Source organism: Quercus lobata, chromosome 12, assembly GCF_001633185.2.
Source record: "Quercus lobata isolate SW786 chromosome 12, ValleyOak3.0 Primary Assembly, whole genome shotgun sequence".
In the NCBI taxonomy this organism is placed as follows: domain Eukaryota; kingdom Viridiplantae; phylum Streptophyta; class Magnoliopsida; order Fagales; family Fagaceae; genus Quercus; species Quercus lobata.
In genome coordinates, this window is record NC_044915.1 from 13,545,459 (window position 1) to 13,566,708 (window position 21,250).

At 33.3% G+C, this 21,250-nt stretch overlaps 1 long non-coding RNA gene across 1 annotated transcript; it reads left to right on the forward strand.

The window, feature by feature from the left end:
* Positions 1-13,443: 13,443 nt before the first annotated feature.
* LOC115970941 lies at positions 13,444-16,679 on the forward strand. Its single transcript, XR_004087178.1, has 3 exons — positions 13,444-13,879; positions 15,678-15,747; positions 16,450-16,679. It is a non-coding gene; the product is annotated as an uncharacterized LOC115970941 (long non-coding RNA).
* The last annotated feature ends 4,571 nt before the right edge of the window (positions 16,680-21,250 follow it).

Genomic DNA, 21,250 nt, shown 5'->3' on the forward strand with positions numbered 1-21,250 from the left:
TAAAGTCAGTGACGACCTGTCCCTTGATGGTGGTACGCAGGCAATACTGAATGTCAAACTCATTTAATTCTATTGCCCATTATGCCAATCGACTAGTAGCTTCAGGGTTGCTCATTGTCCGTCGTAAGGACTTATCGGTTAGGATGATCACTGTGTGGGCTTGAAAGTATGTTTTGAGTTTGCGGGCTCCCGTAACTAAAGTGAAGGCGAGCTTTTCCATGGGTGGATACCTTTCCTCTACACCATGAAATGCCCGGCTGGCGTAGTCTACAGGTTTTTGAACCTTGTCTTCTGCTCTGACCAAGGTCACACTGACTGCTGTCGGGGAGACGGCCAAATAGAGGAAGAGCTCTTCCCCCGATTATGAAGGACTTAGCAGTGGTAGGGAAGAGAGGTAAGAATTCAGATCCTCAAACACTTGCTTACACTCGGTAGTCCACTCGAAAGACTTCTTCAGCGTGCGAAAGAAGGGTAAACACTTATCCGTCGCCCTTGATGCGAACCTGTTCAGGGCAGCTACTTTTCCGTTTAAACTCTGCACTTCTTTCACGTTCTTTTGGGGGGGGGGGGGCATCTCTACTATGGCTCTGATCTTGTCTGGGTTAGCCTCAATACTTCTTTGAGACACCATGAAACCAAGGAATTTTCTCGCTATCACTCCAAATGCACACTTACTTGGATTGAGCTTCATGTTGTAGGAAAGAAGGGTGCCGAAAGTTTCCTCGAGATCCTTTAAATGGTCCTCCTCTCTTCGGCTTTTTACCAACATGTCATCGACATAGACCTGAACATTCCTTCCGATTTGGTTTGCAAACATCTTGTTCAGAAGCCTTTGATATGCCACACCTGCATTCTTAAGGCCAAATGACATCACTTTGTAACAAAAAAGACCTTGGCTAGTAACAAATGAAGTCTTCTCCTAGTCCACTTCATCCATCCGAATCTAATTATAACCTGAAAAGGCGTCCATGAAGCTTAGTAGTTGGTGCTGAGCTGTAGAGTCTACAAGTATGTCGACTTGAGGGAGAGGGTAGCTATCCTCAGGGCATGCTTTGTTCAGGTCTGTAAAGTCTACGCATATCCTCCATTTTCTGTTGGCTTTCTTGACCATTGCCACATTTGCTAGCCAATCGGGGTAGTATACTTCCCTAATGAAGTTTGCCTCTTGTAACTTGCTGACTTCTTCTGCTATTGCTCGGTCTCATTCTTAGGCAAACACTCACTTCTTCTGACAGACAGGTGGAAAAGAGGATGACACATTCAACCTATGTACCATGACTGAAGGGTTGATTCCTGGCATGTCTTCATGACTCCAGGCAAACACGTCCTAGTTTTCCTTGAGGAAAGCTACAAGTCTAGGCGAACCGTTGTGCTGGCGAGAGTGCCAATCCTCATGGTTCTGTCTAATCTGGAGCTATCGAGGGGTATCTCCTCGAGCCTCTCTAAGGGTTCCACCCTCGTCCACTATTCTTCTATGCTCATGGTCTGTAGATGGTTGTCCATCTCCAACATCGCAATATATCATTCACGCGCAGCTATTTGATCCCCTTGCAATTCTCCTACTCCATACTCAGTGGGGAATTTGATCATCAGGTGGAAAGTTGAAGTTATGGCCTTCCATGAGTTAAGGGTAGGTCGTCCTATGATGGCGTTGTAGGCGAAGGAGCAATCGACAACAAAGAATGTAACACCTCTAGTAATTTGCTGAGGATAATCTCCAATTGTGATAGGCAATGTGATTGTGCCGAGAGGGTATACTTTTGTTCCTCCAAACCCAACAAGTGGAGCGTTGGTTGAAACTAGACGTTCTTTATTGATCCGCATCTGTTGTAAAGCCAGCTAGTAGAGAATGTCTGCGGAGCTTCCGTTGTCAACCAAGACTCGATAGGTGTTATATTCTCCTACGTGGATGCTAACGACGAGCGCATCGTCATGCAGGTGATGATGACGTCGGGTGATGAAGACATTGGTCATCATGCGGGTGATGATGACGTTGGGTGATGAAGATGTCGGTCATCATGTAGGTGATGAAGACGTCGAGCATCATTTTGGACGAGTTGATGGTCGCTGTGCCTCCCACAACCATCCTTATGTCTTCTAAGGGTGGTCTGGGATGCTCGTTGTCCCGTCGAGGAGCCTGCTATTGAGGAGGTGGATCTGCTCTCTCCCTGCTAACAAACTTTTGTAGCTTACCTTGCCTGATATGGGCTACAATCTATTGTTTCAAGTCGTAGCAGTCGGCTGTGTCATGACTGTAATCACGATGGAAACGGCAATATTTGTCTCTAGACCATTTGTTGGGATCTCCTTTCAGCTTTTCGGGGAAGGTTAAGGCTCCCTTGTCCTTGATTTGCATTAGGACTTGGTTGATTGGGGCAGTCAGTGGAGTGAAGCTCGTAAATCTCCATGCAGGGGGCTTAGAGTGCCTGTCATCCCTTCCTTCTCCAGTTCTTGTCATCTTCCGCCATCTGTCCTGTCATGTATCTTCCTGCTTTTCTCTCTTCTTGGGTTTCTCCTCTCAGGCTAGAAGCGCGTCTTTGGCATTCATGTATTTGGTTGCCCTGTAAAGCACATACGACATAGTCTTTGGGTCGTTCTTATATAGTGAAAATAGGAACTTACCCTTCCACAGCCCATTTGTGAAAGTGGCTACGAGTATCTTGTCGTCGGCTTCATCGATTGAAAGCACCTCTTTGTTAAAGTGTGCTATATAAGACCTCAGCATCTCATCTTCTCGTTGCCTGATGCTCATCAAGCATGCAGTAGACTTTTTATACCTATGTCCCCCGATGAAGTGCGAAGCAAACTAGGCATTTAGCTCCTTGAAAGTACCGATGGAGTTAGGTGTCAATCTACTAAACCAAATTCTTGCAGGACCTTTCAGCGTGGTAGGGAAAGCCCCATACATGATCTTGTCTGCTACTCCTTGAAGGTGCATCAAGGTCTTGAAGGATTCCAAGTGATCTAGGGGGTCTTTGGCTCTGTCATAGCTTTCTATTTGTAGCATGCGAAACTTCGGTGGGAGGGGGAAGGAATTGACGGATGCGGTGAACGATGAATCTGTTCGATGGACCAAGTCATTGAGGTCGCTAGATACTTGCCCCCTGAGGGCATTCATCATAAAGTCCATCCGTTCCTTCATCATCTGCATTTCTGCAACCATGTGAGGTGGAATTGTGTCCGTGACGGATGGTCAGCTCATGTCCTATCGTTCTGGTCTACTTGGGGCATTGCTACCTTCCGGCCCCTCTTGGTCTATTCTCTTAGCGCTGGTACCTTCTTAGTCTTCCTCTTGGGTACCCATCGCTGTGTTCTTCTACCGTAGCTGTTCCTTTAGGTCATGATTCTGTTTGGTGAGACGTTCCACTGGTGTTGTGAGTGTTTGGACCTACCTCTCCAGGGCAGTGGGTTCCGGTTCGTCTCCCTAAATGTTATTGGTGGTCACCATCGAGCGAGTAGGTACCATGCAACTATTTGTCCGGGAAGCGATAATATAGCTTACAAATCACAAAGGTTCTCACAAACGGCACCAACTGATGATGCCTAAAAAACCACCAGTAAATCACACGGTCCTCATGTGCTCGAAACAATACCTGCACAACAAAAATAGAAGACCTTACAGAGAGCACCGGTGTGGTGCATGCCAAATACCCTCTGAAGGTCAAGTTAGAACCTTTCTCACAACTTTAGAGTGCCAGAGTTGGGGTAAAATTATGTGTACCTTGATTTGTGAAGCTCTTGGGTTTTTATAGTCGTAAAGGCTTGACCTTCTCTCCTTGGGCTAGAAGTCTTTTCCTTATAGGAGTCTTCATGAGCGTATTTGGCGGAACCCTTTTCTTGTAGGAGTCCTTTTGATTAGCACTAAACGTGAAGCGCAAGATATTTCCTTATATACACAAATGTGGAGATCAAGCAAGGCCATGCCAGAGTCGTCAGCTTCTTCTAATCCCTTCAGATTTATTGGCGTTAGCTAATTGATGGCGTCAGCTCTGAGGTGCGCCTCGTGGACTCCCTAACGTAGTCTCTTGCCAATGGATCCCGTCGGGTTTATTTGGAGCGTCATTTTATACCTTTGCCAGGGTGAGTATTACTACTACAATTTTACCAATATCATTAACAAAATTAAGAAAAATAGCACTCACTTATAAATGCTAGAATAGAATCACATTTCATTTTAAATTTCTCAAATGCCTTTCTTGAAAATTGGATTTTTTTTTTTTTGTATCAATTATCATGATTGTATTTTGTTTATAGCTAAGTTTCTAAAATCAAGGATACCAACATGTACTAAATGTGGCATGCATGATACACAAACAAGTTTGATATGTTGGTTTTGTAATTTTTGTTAATAGTATTTTTGGGATTGTTTAAAATTATTTTTTAATTATCTTAATTCACATAAACTAGATTGTACCCACCAATTTGGAACTTGGACCATTTGAATTCTTAATTAATTAAATACAAAGAAACAGGGTGTCTACATGTAAGAATTAGCAAACTTGACTGAAATTATGTAAATAAAATTAAAAAATTTCAAGTGCATTTTCTCCACTCTAGCATTTTATAAATAAACAAATAATTTCTAAGTTATATATTCTAACTTCACACAATATAAAACCATTCAATTTTTTTTAAAGTCGTAATCGTAAATTTTAATTTTTTCAAGTGCATAAATTTTAATAAATTAAAAAAAAAAACTATAAATAGATTAGGTTACTTTTTTTTTTTTTGGGTAAATGAGAATAAATTTTATTCAAAATTAGGAAACTTGTCCATCAACATTAACAAGAACTCAATCCAAATCAGAGTTGATGGATTAGACTTTCCAAGTTATTTTCTATTTTTCATTTTCAAAATACAAATGAAAGAGGAGGATTTGAATCTAGTAAATTTTTTTTTTCTTTTTTAATGAGAAACAAAGTAACTTTATTAAACTATAAGTCTCTTTGACAAAATTAAGGAGAATACCACTCACTTAGAAATGCTAGAATAGAATCACATTTCATTCAAATTTCCCAAATGCCTTTCTTTTAATTATTTTTCTTCTTATTAAGCCCCAAATTATTTTTATACTTTTTCCAAAATTTTCCCTCTCTTTTACCTTTTCATCTCTCCACTACTATCTACCTTAATATCACTCTTCTTCCATCCCTTTATTTGCCTTTATTTTTTACTATTCTTATTCTCATCATTTTACTATAAATTTGCAATTCTCCCACATTCTATTCATAGCTTTCCCAATTTCCACACAAAAAGGTTATTTCTCTCTTTCTCTCTTAATTTTTTTTCATTTTTGGTGGATTTTTTATCTTGCATATTTATTTTAGGTTGATTAACTTTTGTGTTCCTTAGAACTTTACTTTAGGTTGATGTGATTTAGTTTTGCATTTTTAAGATGTTCTTTTTTTTTTTTTTTTTTTTTTGATTTCATGGATATTATCATATTGCATTATAGACATTGTATATATGAATATAATGCTATTATATTACATAGAATGACTACGATAATTTGGTGTTTATTACTATAACTTTTAAATATTTTTCTTCTCATCTAATTTTTTTATAAATTTTCAATTATCTCTTACATTCTCTCTTGAAAAGATGATTATTCTCTCTCTTGATTTTCTATTATTTTTTACAACTCTACTTTAGGTTGATGAAACACTATGTTTTTCTTTATAACTCTATTTTAGTTTAATATTTTTTGTCGTTGTGTTTTCAAATTCCCCAACGCAAGTAGTCTTTCTCCCTCTTATAACTTTGGTTTGATTTTTGTTTGAATTAATACTTAGTAATTTTGGAAGTAAGAATTTGATTTATATCAAAACACAATATTGGCTATGCATTTGAATGTTTCTATCAATTATTTGAGTAATATTTGTTGGGGACATATTTTTATGTAATTGACATATCCTTTGACAAAATGCACTTTACTTATATTTGGGTAAATCTAAGTAGGTTCAAGATGATTATTACAAGTGGTTAAATTGAAGACATGAAGACTACTCAAGAACTGTTCAAGAAAAGTGCAATCTGCAGGTCTCGATACCTGCTCAATAGAAGCTCTATCTGTCGAGATTCATTAAAGCTTGATAGATGCCTCGATTGATCGAGCTTACGGGTTTTCAGATTATAGCCAGCAATGTTTTTATTCTAAAAGGCTATTTGTTTATGGGTTTTTATAATCCTTATTGGACTAGGAAAGCCAAAGGTTTGTGTAAACCTATTTGGAATAGGAGAGCCCATTAAATTCCTATTTAAAGGAGGTGGAAAAAGAAAAACCTAACTCTAGAGAGTTTCATAAGGCTTTCTTTTTGAAATACTATCCTCCTTCTACAGAAGAAAGAGTTCTTACTGCGTTTCTTTTACGCCTTTGGGTTCTGTAACCAAGCAAAGTCTCTTGCACCAACATTGAAGATCTTATTGGTGTTTCTATGTGAAGCTGTTGCAAATCAACTACAACAATCAAAGGGTTGCTATGGAGTTAGTCATGTACTTGGATTCGTGCAAAGGAGTAAGCCATGTACTGGGATCTGCGCATCAAATTGGTTAGTCACGTACTTGGGAGTCATGCATCAGAAAGGGGAACTGTCACTACAAAACAAGTCCAATTGGGTATTGGGGTAAGGGTTCAACTATAGATTGGTAAGGTACTTGGATTTATTTACTTGTAACCGCTTGTTGTGATAATAGTGGAGTTTCAGGGGTGGTGACCTGAAAATCACCTAGTGGAGTTTTTGCCGTTAGGTTTTCCCCATTCGTAAACAAATCACCGTGTTATTTATTTTCTGCTGTATAATTAGTTTATAGGTGATTTGTTTGTGCTACCATGCGTTTGCATAATAAATTGATTAATTAATAACTTGGCTAATTAATTAATTAATTTTTATCACAAGGAGTCATTCGGTTTGTGGCCTCTCAATATTAAAAAGTAATTTTGTTATACATTTTGATTATCATGATAATCTCCTTTAAAAGAATGAGAAATTTGAACAATTTATTTGAAACTTAAAAATTTTATCTGTAGAGAAAAAATTGATTACAACATAATTTCAAAGAATATTGAGCAACTCATAAAGGAATAATATCAGTCAAACACTACACCAAAAATAATAGAAAAATATATTGGAGAGATATAAAGATGAAAAATAATCTTAGAAATTGTTTAATTTTTGGGGAAAACAAATACATTATACTACAATTACAAAATAATTATCTATTCACACACATCGGGAGAGCATGAGGCTCTACCATATGGTGTTTTGTATGAGTAGTATATCATTTAGCCTATCACCTCACCTCATCTTCTTATCAATGACTAGTTTAAGCCATAAATGCAAAAGATAAAGAGATTTGGTTCCACCCCCTTTTCCAACTTCTTGAGCTCTTCCTCTTTTAATTTTATTAATTTAAAAAATGAAAGGTTTTTTCCATTCAATGTTAGTTTTTCATGTTATAACACCTATTATTTAATATATTCCAGTTTCACAAAATATTAAAGGGTCAAAAGAAAAGTAGAAAGAGAGAGTGAGTAAGTGAGAAAATTTGTGTCAAAAAGAGTATGAAATTGGCTTTGGTTTTAAGTGCATATGATCTAAACCTCTCAACAACATTGTCAAAGCTTGATATGGTGCTTTAGTGACATTTGGGGTTTCTAAAAGGTATGTTTAGGGAAGGCATAGAGCATTTGCATGTGTTATTTGTGTTTATTTATATTTTTGAAAAGTGCTTAATATTTGTATGTGATTGAGGTATTTAGATGTATGTAAAATTAAACTTAAGATATGAAATAGTATAATTTTATATTTCTCCTGTTCAATTATTGTTATATTTTTAATCACTTCAAATGTATATTTAGTTTTGCAAATTAAAAATTATAAAACTTAAAACTTAGATGTTCAACCTTCAAAAGTTAATTTTTTTTAAATACTCTTAAAAAAATAATGAGAATTTTTATTTTGAAAGAGTTAAATGTAACCAAATATAAATTTACACTTGATAAAAAAAAAAAAAAAAAAGATCAATTGGCATATAGTGTTATTTTTAGGGTCTCTAATTAATTATGGTTAATTATATATATATATATATATATATGGATATATTGTATTACAATTTTATCTTCATCATTTTAGTGACATATAATAAATAATCAAAATTGATTTTCCAAACATTATAACACATATGAGTATTATAAAATAACTTATAACAAACATGCGCATCACTTGGGACATCCTCTAGTTACCCAAAATGTATGAGATAGGAGACATACATTGTAAACAAATACAGATTCTCTATTCCACTTTTTTGTCTTTTATTTTATGTTCTATCAATTATAACTTATCATGTACTTATTCGACTCTCTTAGTCTCTTTATAAAGGAACCAAAGTTTACAGTGGACAAAAATCAAACACGTGACATACCATGCACTACAAGAAAAATGCCTATTAGCGACCAAGAATTTTTGACGGACCCAAAAAGCCCTCTCAAAAAAACTTATTTGCGATGACAAAATAAAGCCCTCGCAAATACTTGGTAAAATGTGAAATATTTGTGACCAACAAGAAAAGTTGTCGCAATTATGTGTTATAGTCATCACAAATACTAATATTTTGGAGGGAAATTTTCCCTCCATATTATTTGCGAGGGACAATTAAAAATCTCTCGCAAAAAGTGTATTATTTGTGACGGTTAAAAAAAAGCCGTTACTGATACTAAATTATTTGCGAGGGCTAGGATCGACCTTCACAAATAATCATTAAAATGTCAAAAATTTTGGAGGGAAATGTTCCCACCAAATTATTTCCGAGGGACAATAAAAATCCCTTACAAAAAGTTTATTTTTTGTGTGGGTTAAAAATATACCCTTATTAATACTAAATTATTTGCAAGGGCCACAATTGACCTTCGCAAAAATTCATTAAAATATTAATTTTTTTTGGAGATAAAAGTTATTCTAAAATTCAAAGAAAAATAAAAAAGAAACGTATAAATATATAGCACTTTGTATTCTTTAGATAAACCTTTTGTTTACAGTCTAAAAAATAAAAAACCTTTTATATATATATCCTATATAAGAAATGTCTGTCCTTATTTTCTAAACAATTGTACCCATAAAAAAATGATAGCACTTTCAACTTCAAAATGGTAGCCTAAAATTCAAGAATTTCAGCCTATTGTACTTTCTCTCTCTCTCTCTCTCTCTCTCAAAAGTGAATAAAAATTTCTTCTCATTAAAATAATGCATAAAAGATGAGTTTATAGATCAAATAGAAAATTACATCCGATTGGCATGAAAATTTGCATGCATGTTAAGACCATATAGAACATATAATCCAACAATTGAATTTTCAAAGTATGAATTTAATAATAAGTTATTGGGTGATGTAACATTTTTTAGAGTTACATCACGTGTAACTTGAACCCAACTCTATATTTCTTAATTCGATGTGAATATTGAAAAATCTATCGTTAGATTACATTATCTTCATATATTTTTCATGCTTATAAAATTTCAAGGTGATCAAATATTAATTTTCATGTCATCAATCAATTGTTTAAATTCAAGCTTTTGTAGTTTAAAATAATACATAAAAGATAAGTTTATAGATCAAATGGTAAATTACATTTGATTGGCATGAAAATTGGCATGCTTGTTAAGAACATATAGAACATGTAATCCAACGGTTGAATTTTCAAAATATAAATTCAATAATAAGTTATTGGGTGATGTAACATTTTTTAGATTACGTCAAGTGTAACTCGAACCCAACCTTATATTTCTTAATTCGATGTGAATTTTGACAAATCTACCATTAGATTACATTATCTTCATATATTTTTCATGCTTACAAAATTTCAAGGTGATCAAATATTAATAGCCATGTCATCAATCAATTGTTTAGATTCAAGTTTTAGTAGTTTAAAATAATGCATAAAATATGAGTTTATTGATAAAATGGTAAATTATATCCGATTGACATGAAAATTAGCATGCATGTTAAGACCATATAGAAACTGTAATCCAAAGGTTGGATTTTCAAAATATGAATTCAATTATAATTTATTGGGTGGTGTAACATTTTTTAGAGTTACATCATGTGTAACTTGAACCCAACTCTATATTTCTTAATTTGATATAAATTTTTAACAAATCTACCGTTAGATTACATTATCTTCATATATTTTTCATGCTTATAAAATTTCAAGGTGATCAAATATTAATTGCCATGTCATTAATCAATTGTTTAAATTCAAGCTTTTGTAGTTTAAAATAATGCATAAAAGATGAGTTAATTGATCAAATGGTAAATTACATTCAATTGGCATGAAAATTGGCATGCATATTAAAAACATATAGAACATGTAATCCAATGATTGGATTTTCAAAATATGAATTCAATAATAAGTTATTGGGTGGTGTAACATTTTTTAGAGTTACGTCAAGTGTAACTCGAACCCAACCCTATATTTCTTAATTCGATGTAAATTTTGAGAAATCTACCGTTAGATTACATTATTTTCATATATTTTTCATGCTTACAAAATTTTAAGGTGATCAAAGATTATTAGACATGACATCAATCAATTGTTTAGATTCAAGTTTTAGTAGTTTAAAATAATGCATAAAAGATAAGTTTATAGATCAAATGGTAAATTACATCTGATTGGCAAAAAAAATGGCATGCATGTTAAGACCACATAGAACATGTAATCCAATGGTTGGATTTTCAAAATATGAATTTAATAATAAGTTATTGGGTGGTGTAACATTTTTTTGAGTTACATCAGGTGTAACTTGAACCCAACCCTATATTTCTTAATTCGATGTGAATTTTGACAAATCTACTATTAGATTACAATATCTTCATATATTTTTCATACTTACAAAATTTCAAGGTGATCAAAAATTAATAGGCATGTCATCAAAAAACCCTCTCAAAAAGTTTTTGACGAACCCAAAAAGCCCTCTCAAAAAATCCTATTTCTGATGCCAAAATAATGCCCTCGCAAATACTTGGTAAAATGTGAAATATTTGTGACTAACAAGAAAATTTGTCGCAATTATGTGTTGTAGTTGTCACAAATGCTAATATTTTGGAGGGAAATTTTCCCTCCATATTATTTGTGAGGGACAATTAAAAATCTCTTTCAAAAAGTGCATTATTTGTGACGGTTAAAAAAATGCCGTCATTAATACTAAATTATTTGCAAGGACCAAGATCGACCTTCACAAATAATCATTAAAATGTCAAAATTTTTGGAGGGAAATGTTCCCACCAAATTATTTCTGAGGGACAATAAAAATCCCTTGCAAAAAGTTTATTTTTTGTGAGTTAAAAAAATGCCCTCACTAATACTAAATTATTTATTAGGGCCATGATTGGCCTTCGCAAATAATCATGAAAATATTAATTTTCTTTGGAGTTAAAAGTTATTCTAAAATTCAAGGAAAAATAAAAAGAAACACATAAACATATAGCGCTTTGTATTCTTTAGATGAACCTTTTATTTACAGCCTAAAAAAAATGTCTTTTATATACATCCTATATATGAAATGTCTATCTTTATTTTCTAATAAATTTTACCCATAAAAAATGATAGCACTTTCAACTTCAAAATGGTAGCTTGAAATTCAAATATAGTAGCCTTTTGTCCTCTCTCTCTTTCTCAAAAGTGAATAAAATTTTCTTCCCATCAAGGAAAGCGAGCTTGTCAATTGAAATGTAAGCCAATCACAATATAAACATTATCAAATAAGTCAAGTCTCTTCCTTTTCTTTTTTTTTTCTTTTTTTTTTGAGCTAAAAAGGATAGAAAAGCTTTATTAGAAACAAAGAAGAATTACATTAAATAGTGCATTTAACACAGAAGCATGAAAATATTTTAGCAATTACAAACAAACAACCTGTGTTTCCTTCCCATTTTGTGGAAAATGCTTATTAGATAGATGTCCAACATCAGATTTGTCCTACAAATATATCTTACCCAAATGCATACTATCATGTAAAAAATGCATGCTTCAGACATTTTAAGTCTCCATGCAACTTAAACTAAATTTTGACCGCGCCTTTTTCTAAATCCGACCGTTTGATTTTGACCACAATTTACCAAAATTAACTTTTCATTACACCTTTCAGATCCAATGGTTAGATTTCAAATCTAAGTCTGGCGCGTGACAGACATGTGCTGTGTACTTGTATAGTTATGTTTTCTCAATCTGACTATCCAATTGGTCTCAAATTTCACCAACACTAATATGTCACCATACTCTTCAATCCAATGATCAAGATTTGAATATGATTTTCACCAAGTCTAGTGGTATCGGGACCATCTATTAAGTTTGATCGGGTTTGACCAACTTTGATTGCGCCTTTCTCTAAATCCAACCGTTTAATTGTGACCATAATTTACTAAAATGAACCTTTCATTACACTCTTCAAATCCAACTGTTAGATTTCAAATCTAAGTATGACATGTGATGGACATGTGTTGTGTACCTATATGGCTATATATATTCTCTCAATCTGACCATCCAATTGGTCTCAAATTTTACCAACACCAATATGTCACCATACTCTTCAATCCTAATGATCAAGATTTGAATATGAATTTCACCAAGTCCAGTGGTATCGAGACCATCTATTAAGTTTGACTGGGTTTGACCAACTTCTTTTCTAAATCCAATCGTTTGATTGTGACCATAATTTACCAGAATTAATCTTTCATTACACTCTTCAAATCCAATGGTTAGATTTCAAATCTAAGTATGGTGCATTATGGACATGTGTTGTGTACTTGTATGGTGATGTTCTCTCAATTTGACCATCCAATTAGTCATATTATTTATTTTTTTAAAGTAAACGTAGTTAGTTACATATTAAAATTCTTACATAAATATAATAATAGCTATGATCATTTTTTTTTTAATTTTTAATAAGATAGAACGTGTGATAATTTTTGTTGTGTGGTATTTCTTTTTTTTTGAGAAAGTTGTGTGGTGATTTTTATTGAGTATATGTGATTGTTTTTTGTTTTTAAATTTTATTTCATAGCTCATTAATATTATATTCTTAATATTTTACGCTCATTTATAGAGTGTATTGTGTGTAGTATAACTTGCCTCACCTTCTCTTAAAAGTTACCATGGTTTTTAACCATGGTTTTTGAGTAGAGTTGTGGTATGCTTTTGTGTTAGAATTCCTTTCCCTCTCCCCTGTGTGTGTTTGTTTCTCAAAAAAAACAAAAAAACAAAAAAACAAAATGCATGACAAAATGGTAATTGCCAATAAAAAATGGTAATTAATTAAAATTGTCTTCTTTTATTTTTATTTTTTCCTCAAAATAAATATGTCTTCTTTTATTTTTCGCATCCAAAATTTCCCAAAAATTTGTTTCCCTCCTAACATGTTCTCCCCCCCCCCCCCCCCCCCCCAACCAAAAAAAAAAAAGAAGCCAAAATCTGACTTTTTACTTTTAGTTTTTTCCCCCAAAATTTGTTTCCCTTTCTCTAAGCCATCACTCTTCTTCTCTCTCTCCAACCTCATCGGCCATCCTCACCAGCCATCAAACGACATCGCTTCATCCTCCAAAGAATCCGATACTCTCTCTTCTCTTTCCCCTCCCCAAACCCACTCCTCCTTCATGGCCGCCGCCGACCCCTTCAACCCTATCCCTAATCCCAAAATCTCCGCCTACTACCAGACCAGAGCCGCCCACACCGCCGTCGTCACTGAAATATTTTTGGGTAGGGGGCCCCTTAAGTCTTGCGCCTATCCATCTTTTTTATTTTATCCCTAATTGGAATTTGGAATTCCCTAAAGAGCTCTCTCTTCTGTGTTCCTTTTCTTCGATTGCAGAATAACGTTAAGAAACGTTTTAGGTAATTTTAATCTTTCATCTTAGCTTTCTGTTTGGTTGCCTATAAAATTGAGAAGAGACAAAAAGTAGTTTTATATTTACGATTCTTTTTATCAAACCCTATGCATTGCCCATTTTGCCTTTATTTTATGCATGTCTTGTTGGTTGCTATGATATTTTTTTGATTGTGCATCAAAATCTAAAATTTATAATATTTAGTAGTTTTTTTTTTTTTTTGGTGGTAGATTAAGATATAAGAAAACATATATTGTAAATGTATATGCCTGTCTAATTTATGGCTATCTTTAGTATTGTTAAGTTAGATCCTCATTGAATGTGTAAATAAGGTTTGCATGTCTTAGCTCCTATTCTTTATTTTGTAAAAAATCTGATAAAGATATTAAACTTTTACTGCAAATTGAAGTGTTAAGGAGGTTGGGTTTCCTTGAATTAATCCAAAACACCCTTTCATTATCCTTTTTTTTTTTTGGTTGAATAAAGGCTATAGCTATAATTATTATTTAGATATATCTTTGTGTACAATTGGGAGCAAGAAGAAAGGACAATCCTCAAGCCACACCTGAGGCTCTTCCTTTTGCTGAGAAAACTTTGCTAGCTCTCTCAAGTTGTGTAGTTACTGCACAAATTGGAAAGAAACACATTCTTAGCTTAACATGTTTTGCCTAATATCATTTAGCAATTGTCCCTATTCAACAAAATAGCGTGCTACATTTGTAAGTGCATTATCATCCCAGTGTCTTCACATTCCACAATCACTCTACTAAATTCCGTGACATGACTCCATTGCACTATATGTGAGACAGGAGTAATACACATTCTTTTAATCAACGATGAATCACAAACTCTTTCAGACAATGCAGCAAACACCTCACCTGCTCTATCACGAATCACCGCTCCCACACCTCCAGTCCCATCTTTGAAGCTCAAACCAGCAGCATTTATCTTAAAACAGCTTGAATCAGGAGGTAACCACTTCACTGGATCCAGATTGAAGTGAATATCCTGCTATTTCTGATCAATGAATCATATTGTCATTTAAACATTCGCCACTTTCAAAAGCCACAATGGGGAAGGAAATTGAAAAAAACTTAAACTGGATAGTTAAATGCATGTGTTAGGAACTTGTAACTCAAATGGGAAACTCAGATTTGGGTTCATTCATGTATCAAGGTGAATTAATCAATGTTAGTTACAAGTAGTTCATGCAAATTTCACTTCATAAATATTGGCATGTGAACTCGTTGTTTTGCATCTGTGTTATGTGAGGTTTTTTCATTTCTCATGCTATTCAACTTGCAATTCAGAGATTGGCACCTGTGCTTGTATTCTTGTTTCAAAGGATCTTCCACAAACAGTTTATGCGGAATGACGCTGTACTACATTTTCATGGTTCCATTGTTTCACTTCTTTTCATAATGAAGATTATCTACTTATTTGAATTACAGCCAGAGGTTATTTGGCACAATTAGTTGTTTCTTATCACATTTGAATAGGTATTCTTTTGGGGGAGAAGTTTGGTTTATACTTTATAGTTAATAAATATTTAGATGAAATCAGTTGCTTTTGGCATTTTACATTGTAGATATTGCAAACACATCTTATGGACCTATGCTTTTCTGGTAAGTTCATATATACTTTCTTTCAGCTCATTTGGCATGTTAATTGTAGTTAGTTGGTTCCTTACAAACATTTATGCTTTCAGCCCTATATGTGAAGCGGCAGCCTTCTCTGTACAGTATTAAAAAAGGCTGTTAAATTTCTTTAGCTGAATTTTGTTAAACCTTTGTATGCTTGTGTAGATAAGCTTGGAGGAGGAGAATACAAAGGCCTTTCTTATACTCAGTGAGAATTATACTCACATTAAAGGAGGTAAGAGCTATTATTTGTAGAAGTATGATGTTGTAACTGTCATATACAACTTTTGTTTGGTCTGTTGATTCTCTCTCAAACCTATTAGTTTCTTAAGAGTACATCTTTGAAGCTCTGCCTAAATTTTAGGCCTGATCTTGTGTAAATGTGAATAATGAGATCTTTATCCCATACAAATCACTCAGTTCTATCCTTTATTTATTTTTTTTTTGCCAAAAACCTTGGAGCTTAAAACTTTTAATCAGATAATGGCTGTTCACTTTTGTTTTGCATTGGGTGAACCTGTTGTAACCAGTGGCTAGGTTTGGACTTTTTTTTTTTTTTTTTTTGAGAAACTTTGGACTTGAAGTTTCACTTTTGTTAACTTCAAGGGCCAAGATATATTTTTCTTGACTTCAAGCTTTGGATTGTGTAGAGGGCTTTGCTGGCTGTTGCACATAAATCCGGAATTGTTATATTATTTTAATTTTTATTTAATTGTGATAGTGGTTTAAGTAATCAAATTAAGTTATTATCATTGTTAAATTAAAAAAAAAAAAAAGTTATTACTATTGTTTATGATATATTATTATATGATTAGATTTGATATGGTAATATGTGTACTTATTTATTGAAGCATTGATACAAATACAAATTTACTTTAATTGTTTCATTTTAACTCATGTTTAATGCTTTTTTTTTTTTTTTTATTTTTTTTTTAAGGATGGTACTAGCAGAGATGAAGAGGACAACTCAAACAATAACAAGGAGGTCGAAAACAGCTTGGAGGGTGACTCAAAGGAAGACTAATATAGATCTTGTGATAATTCTAGTTGTTTAAGTTTAAAACAAGGTTTAATTTCAGGATTTCTTTGTATATTTTATATTTTAAAGTTTGAACTTATATGAATTTTTATCGTTTGATGGATCAATTTCTAGTAATTATTGTACTATTGTAACAATTTTTAGTAATTATTGTACTATTGTAACAATTTTTAGTAATTATTGTACTATTGTAATATGATAGTTAAACAAAAATGATATAAAATAAATTAAAAATAAATAAATAATAAAATATTTCAAAAATTATATAAAATATTATCACTGATGATATAAAAATTTGGTCATAAATAACTTTATAGTGACAACAGTCCCTTGCAATTTATAGAATAGCGACGCCTCTTAGCCCCTTGCAAAAACGTTTTAAGTGACAGCTCAATGTCGTCACTATTATTCCTAACTAGTTGCGAGGGGTTAAAATCCCTCACAAATAAATTTTAGTGACGCATTATTTGTCTCGTCGCTAATTTAAAATTCACAAATAACTAGTTGCAAGGGTATAAAGGTCCTCACAAATAGTTATTAACGACGACTATTTCTTCTTGCTAAAAATAAGTTGCGAGGGGTTAAAAGCCCTTACAAATAAATTTTAGCGATGCCATTATTTGTCGCTAAAAAGTATGTCATCAATTTGGAATTCACAAATAACTAATTGCGAAGGTATAAAGGTCCTCACAAATAGTTGTTAACGACGATTGCTTCCCCTCGCTAAAAATAAGTCGTCGACTTTTCTCGTCGTTTGGTAATATATTTGTGAGGGCGGATTTGTTCAGTAACGACGGTGGATTGCCCTCGTAAATTATCTATTTGCGAAGGTATGGTCGCAAAATCTCTTTTAGAAACAAGAGCAAATACGACGGCCTTCGAGGGCCATATGCCCTCGCTAATAACCTTTTACGACGGTATTTGAATTTTTGCGAGGGCATTTTATCCTCGCTAGTAGACTCTTTTTTTGTAGTGATGATTGATGAAAAAAATAGAGAAATAAAGCAGGATGCAAAAGGAAAAAAATCAATAAAGTAGAACACAAAAGGTGAGACAAGATTTTGTATTCCCATGTACTAGGGTTGTGCATCTTTGCGCTTTTCTTTTAATTTTTTTTTAATTTAAAAAATCTTTAAAATTCAAAATTGTATTTAATAAAAATGAAATGTATTTATATGGGTTAATGAGTTTATATTAAAATGACAAGTCAACCCAATTTAACACGAATGATGAATTGAGTCGTCTCAAATTAATTGTCTAGGTTAACACAAAATTAGTCTAATAATTAATCTAGGATCACAAAATATTTCACAGCATTTTTTTTTTCTCATAACTCTAAAACGATAAACTATGAGTAGCTATTTATCACTTACATATTAACTTATTATTTTTTTCTCCACCACTTACACTCTACCCTATCGCAATTGTGGCAAAAAAAAAAAAAAAAAAAGTGAAATAGTTTGTGTTCTAAATTTTTTCTCCGAGAAAATGTGTTTGGTTGTGAGTCAAATCAAACATGGCCACCCTTTCCGACCTCTCAATTATGTGTAAGCTCATATGCATTCACATGACTGTAACATAAGTTAAATAATGACTAAATTATTAGAGATTGGGTCATTGTAAACTCTTATGGTCTGTTTGGATTGGGGGGAGGAAGAGTAGAGTAGAGTAGATTTAGCACAAAATTAGCTTATTTTTAACTAATTCTTATTTACTCCCCTCCACTCCCCCTCTTTCCCCCCTCCATCCAAACAAGCCATGGTGGGAAAGAGGTAAAGAAATAACGTATCATGCCAAATAGATGAAGTCAAGGACAGTCAAGTCGAATGAAAGGGATGTAGCATACATCCATTGAATAAGATATGTTCTGAATAGGCGAGAGCAATGCAATCAAATGCTGACTTTCAGTATTGAGTGATTACTCCAAGATGAAAACTCTTTATTTATTTTATTTTTCTACGATAAGTTACAAATTGTCCTGTTATGAGCACAATTCTTTCTTTCGTTGTTGTGATGGAACCAAAGTCACCAAGTTGATGAAATGGACTATTTTGAGGGAGTTTAGAGCTCCAAGTAAAATTTGGCTCAATAATAATATTTTATAGTTTGAATCCTTATTGATAGGCCAGAAACGTATTGACCTCTTGTGATAAATTAATTGATTAATTATCCAAGTTTATTAATTAATCAAGTTAACATGCAAACGCGTGGTAGCACAAATAAATCACCAACTAAACTAAGTGCAGCAGAAAATAAATTGACACGGTGATTTGTTTATGAATGGGGAAAACCAATACGGCAAAAACCCCACAAAGTGATTTTAAGGTCATCACTCCTGAAATTCCACTATTATCACAACAAGCGGTTACAAGTAAAGGAATTCCAATACCTTATACCAACTTACAGTTGAACCCTTATCCCAATACTCAATTGGACATGTTCTGTAGTGATAATTTCTCCTTTTGATGCACGGCTCCCAGTACGTAACTAACCAATTGCGCGGATCCTAGTACGCGACTTCAATCACCAACTAGAGAAGGTTGTTGGCTACAAAGTTCTTCAATTCATCCAAACGATGAAGATCAAGAAGATGCTTGGTTACAAAACCCTACGGTGTACACACATAGCAACTTCTTTACAAAAGAGATGTACTAGGGAAAAACTCTGTCTTCGGTCACAATTTGCTTGAACAAACTTTGCTCAACACTTGTGCAACTTGTGAACACTTTGACGGCCCTTAAAATAATTATTTTATATGTCTAGGGTTGTGAGAAAAGAAAGTCCAAACACATAATCACGGATTAGAATTAAAACAGAACTAAAAATCTGTTTTTCATAATCCTCGACAGATGCCTATCTATCGAGCTACTGTTGAGCAACTGTCGAGCCACGGGGCTGGAATAGCTTCTTAAGCTCGATAGATGCTTGCCGTTGAGCTTTAATGATAGACACTTCTTCATCAACTTGAATCTTGAACAGACTTGCATGGCTTCAACACTTGATTTTGAAACAAAGTTTCTTGAAGTATTAAACACATCCTAGATCTATCTAAATACAAGTAAAGTGCGTTTTGTCAAAAGATTAGCCAATTACATAAAGTAGTGACATATGTTCCTAGCAAGTGAATCACATATGTCCTAACACTTATTTATTTAATATAAGAACAAGATTTTCCACCAAACTATTTTAGCGTAATCTCCTACACTTCTGACCCTTAACATGACAATTTATAATACTATTCAATTTCACCATAATTCATTTCAGTCTCTGTTAGACCTCTGTTTATCTCTATTGTTAGACCCACCAAAACAATGCCATTTTGATATATTTTTTAATTTAATTAATAAATTTTTTATATTATTATTTATCTCTAAATTTTTTTTAAAAAAACTTTAATTAAATAAAAGAACCCTGAAATGGGCCAATAACGCCATTGAAAGGTTGCTTAAAATTACGTCTGGCAAAGGAACAGACTATATATGATCCTATAGATATTGTTTTTGGTTAATTTGAAAGAAAGAAGAAAAGATTTAGGTTTTGATTGGTTCTTTAAGCCTAGTTTTGAGGATCCTATATATATATATATATATATATATATATATATATATATATATGCAGTCACTGATGTAGAGAGCGAAACAAGGGTTACGCTGTTGTAAAAGCGAAATCTTTAATGCTAATTTGTTGAGAATAGCAGAATCGTAAATATTTATTTGTTGGGTGTTTATTCAAATAACAATGGGTTTATGCAAAAAAGAAATAGAAAAAAAAGAAGAAGCAACCAATAAAGTAGAACACAAAAGGTGAGACAAGGATTTGTATTCCCATGTACTAGGGTTGTGCATCTTTGTGCTTTTCTTTTAATTTTTTATTTAAAAATCTTCAAAATTCAAAATTGTGTTTAAACAAAATGACATCTACAAATATGGCACTACAAGAAATTTGGTCTTTAGCGACGGCATATAATCGTCGCTAATGCTTTAAATATCGTCGCTAATTATATTGGCGACGAAAAATGTCGTCGCTAACTTTCGTTAAACGAATTTGGTTACAAAAAAGTTTTTTAGCGACGATATTAATGTCGTCGCAAATACAATACTATTAACGACAACAAAGTTGTCGCTAATAATGACAGTTGTCGTCATAAATAACTCGAGACCCCAAGACGAAATGTCGTCGCTACCATCTCATTAGTAGTGACAATTTTTTTTGTCGTCGCTAATAGATTATTATTAATGACGACATGTTTATGGTCATTGATATATCATTACTAGCGACGACGCTTGTTGTCGTCACAGATAACAAAATATAAGTGACCACAAACATGTCATCACTAAAAATTCTATATTAGTGATGATATTGTTTGTCGTCACAAATAACGATATATAAGTGACTACAAACATGTCATCACTAAAAATTGCATATTAGCGATGATATTGTTTGTCGTCACTAATGATATGATAAAATATTAGCGATAACATTGTCGTCGCTAATAATATTTTACATTTTTTTTTTAATTTTAGAGAATTTTCTCTAAAATTTACATTTTGAATTTTACAATGGTACCTGTTGGGTAATAACAAAGCTCAATCCTATGCACATAAAAAATTTTCAATCACAAATACTCATAGAAGCATAACAACTGCTCAATCAATAACTACTAATAAAGGAAAATAATACCCAAGTTCAATATCACATA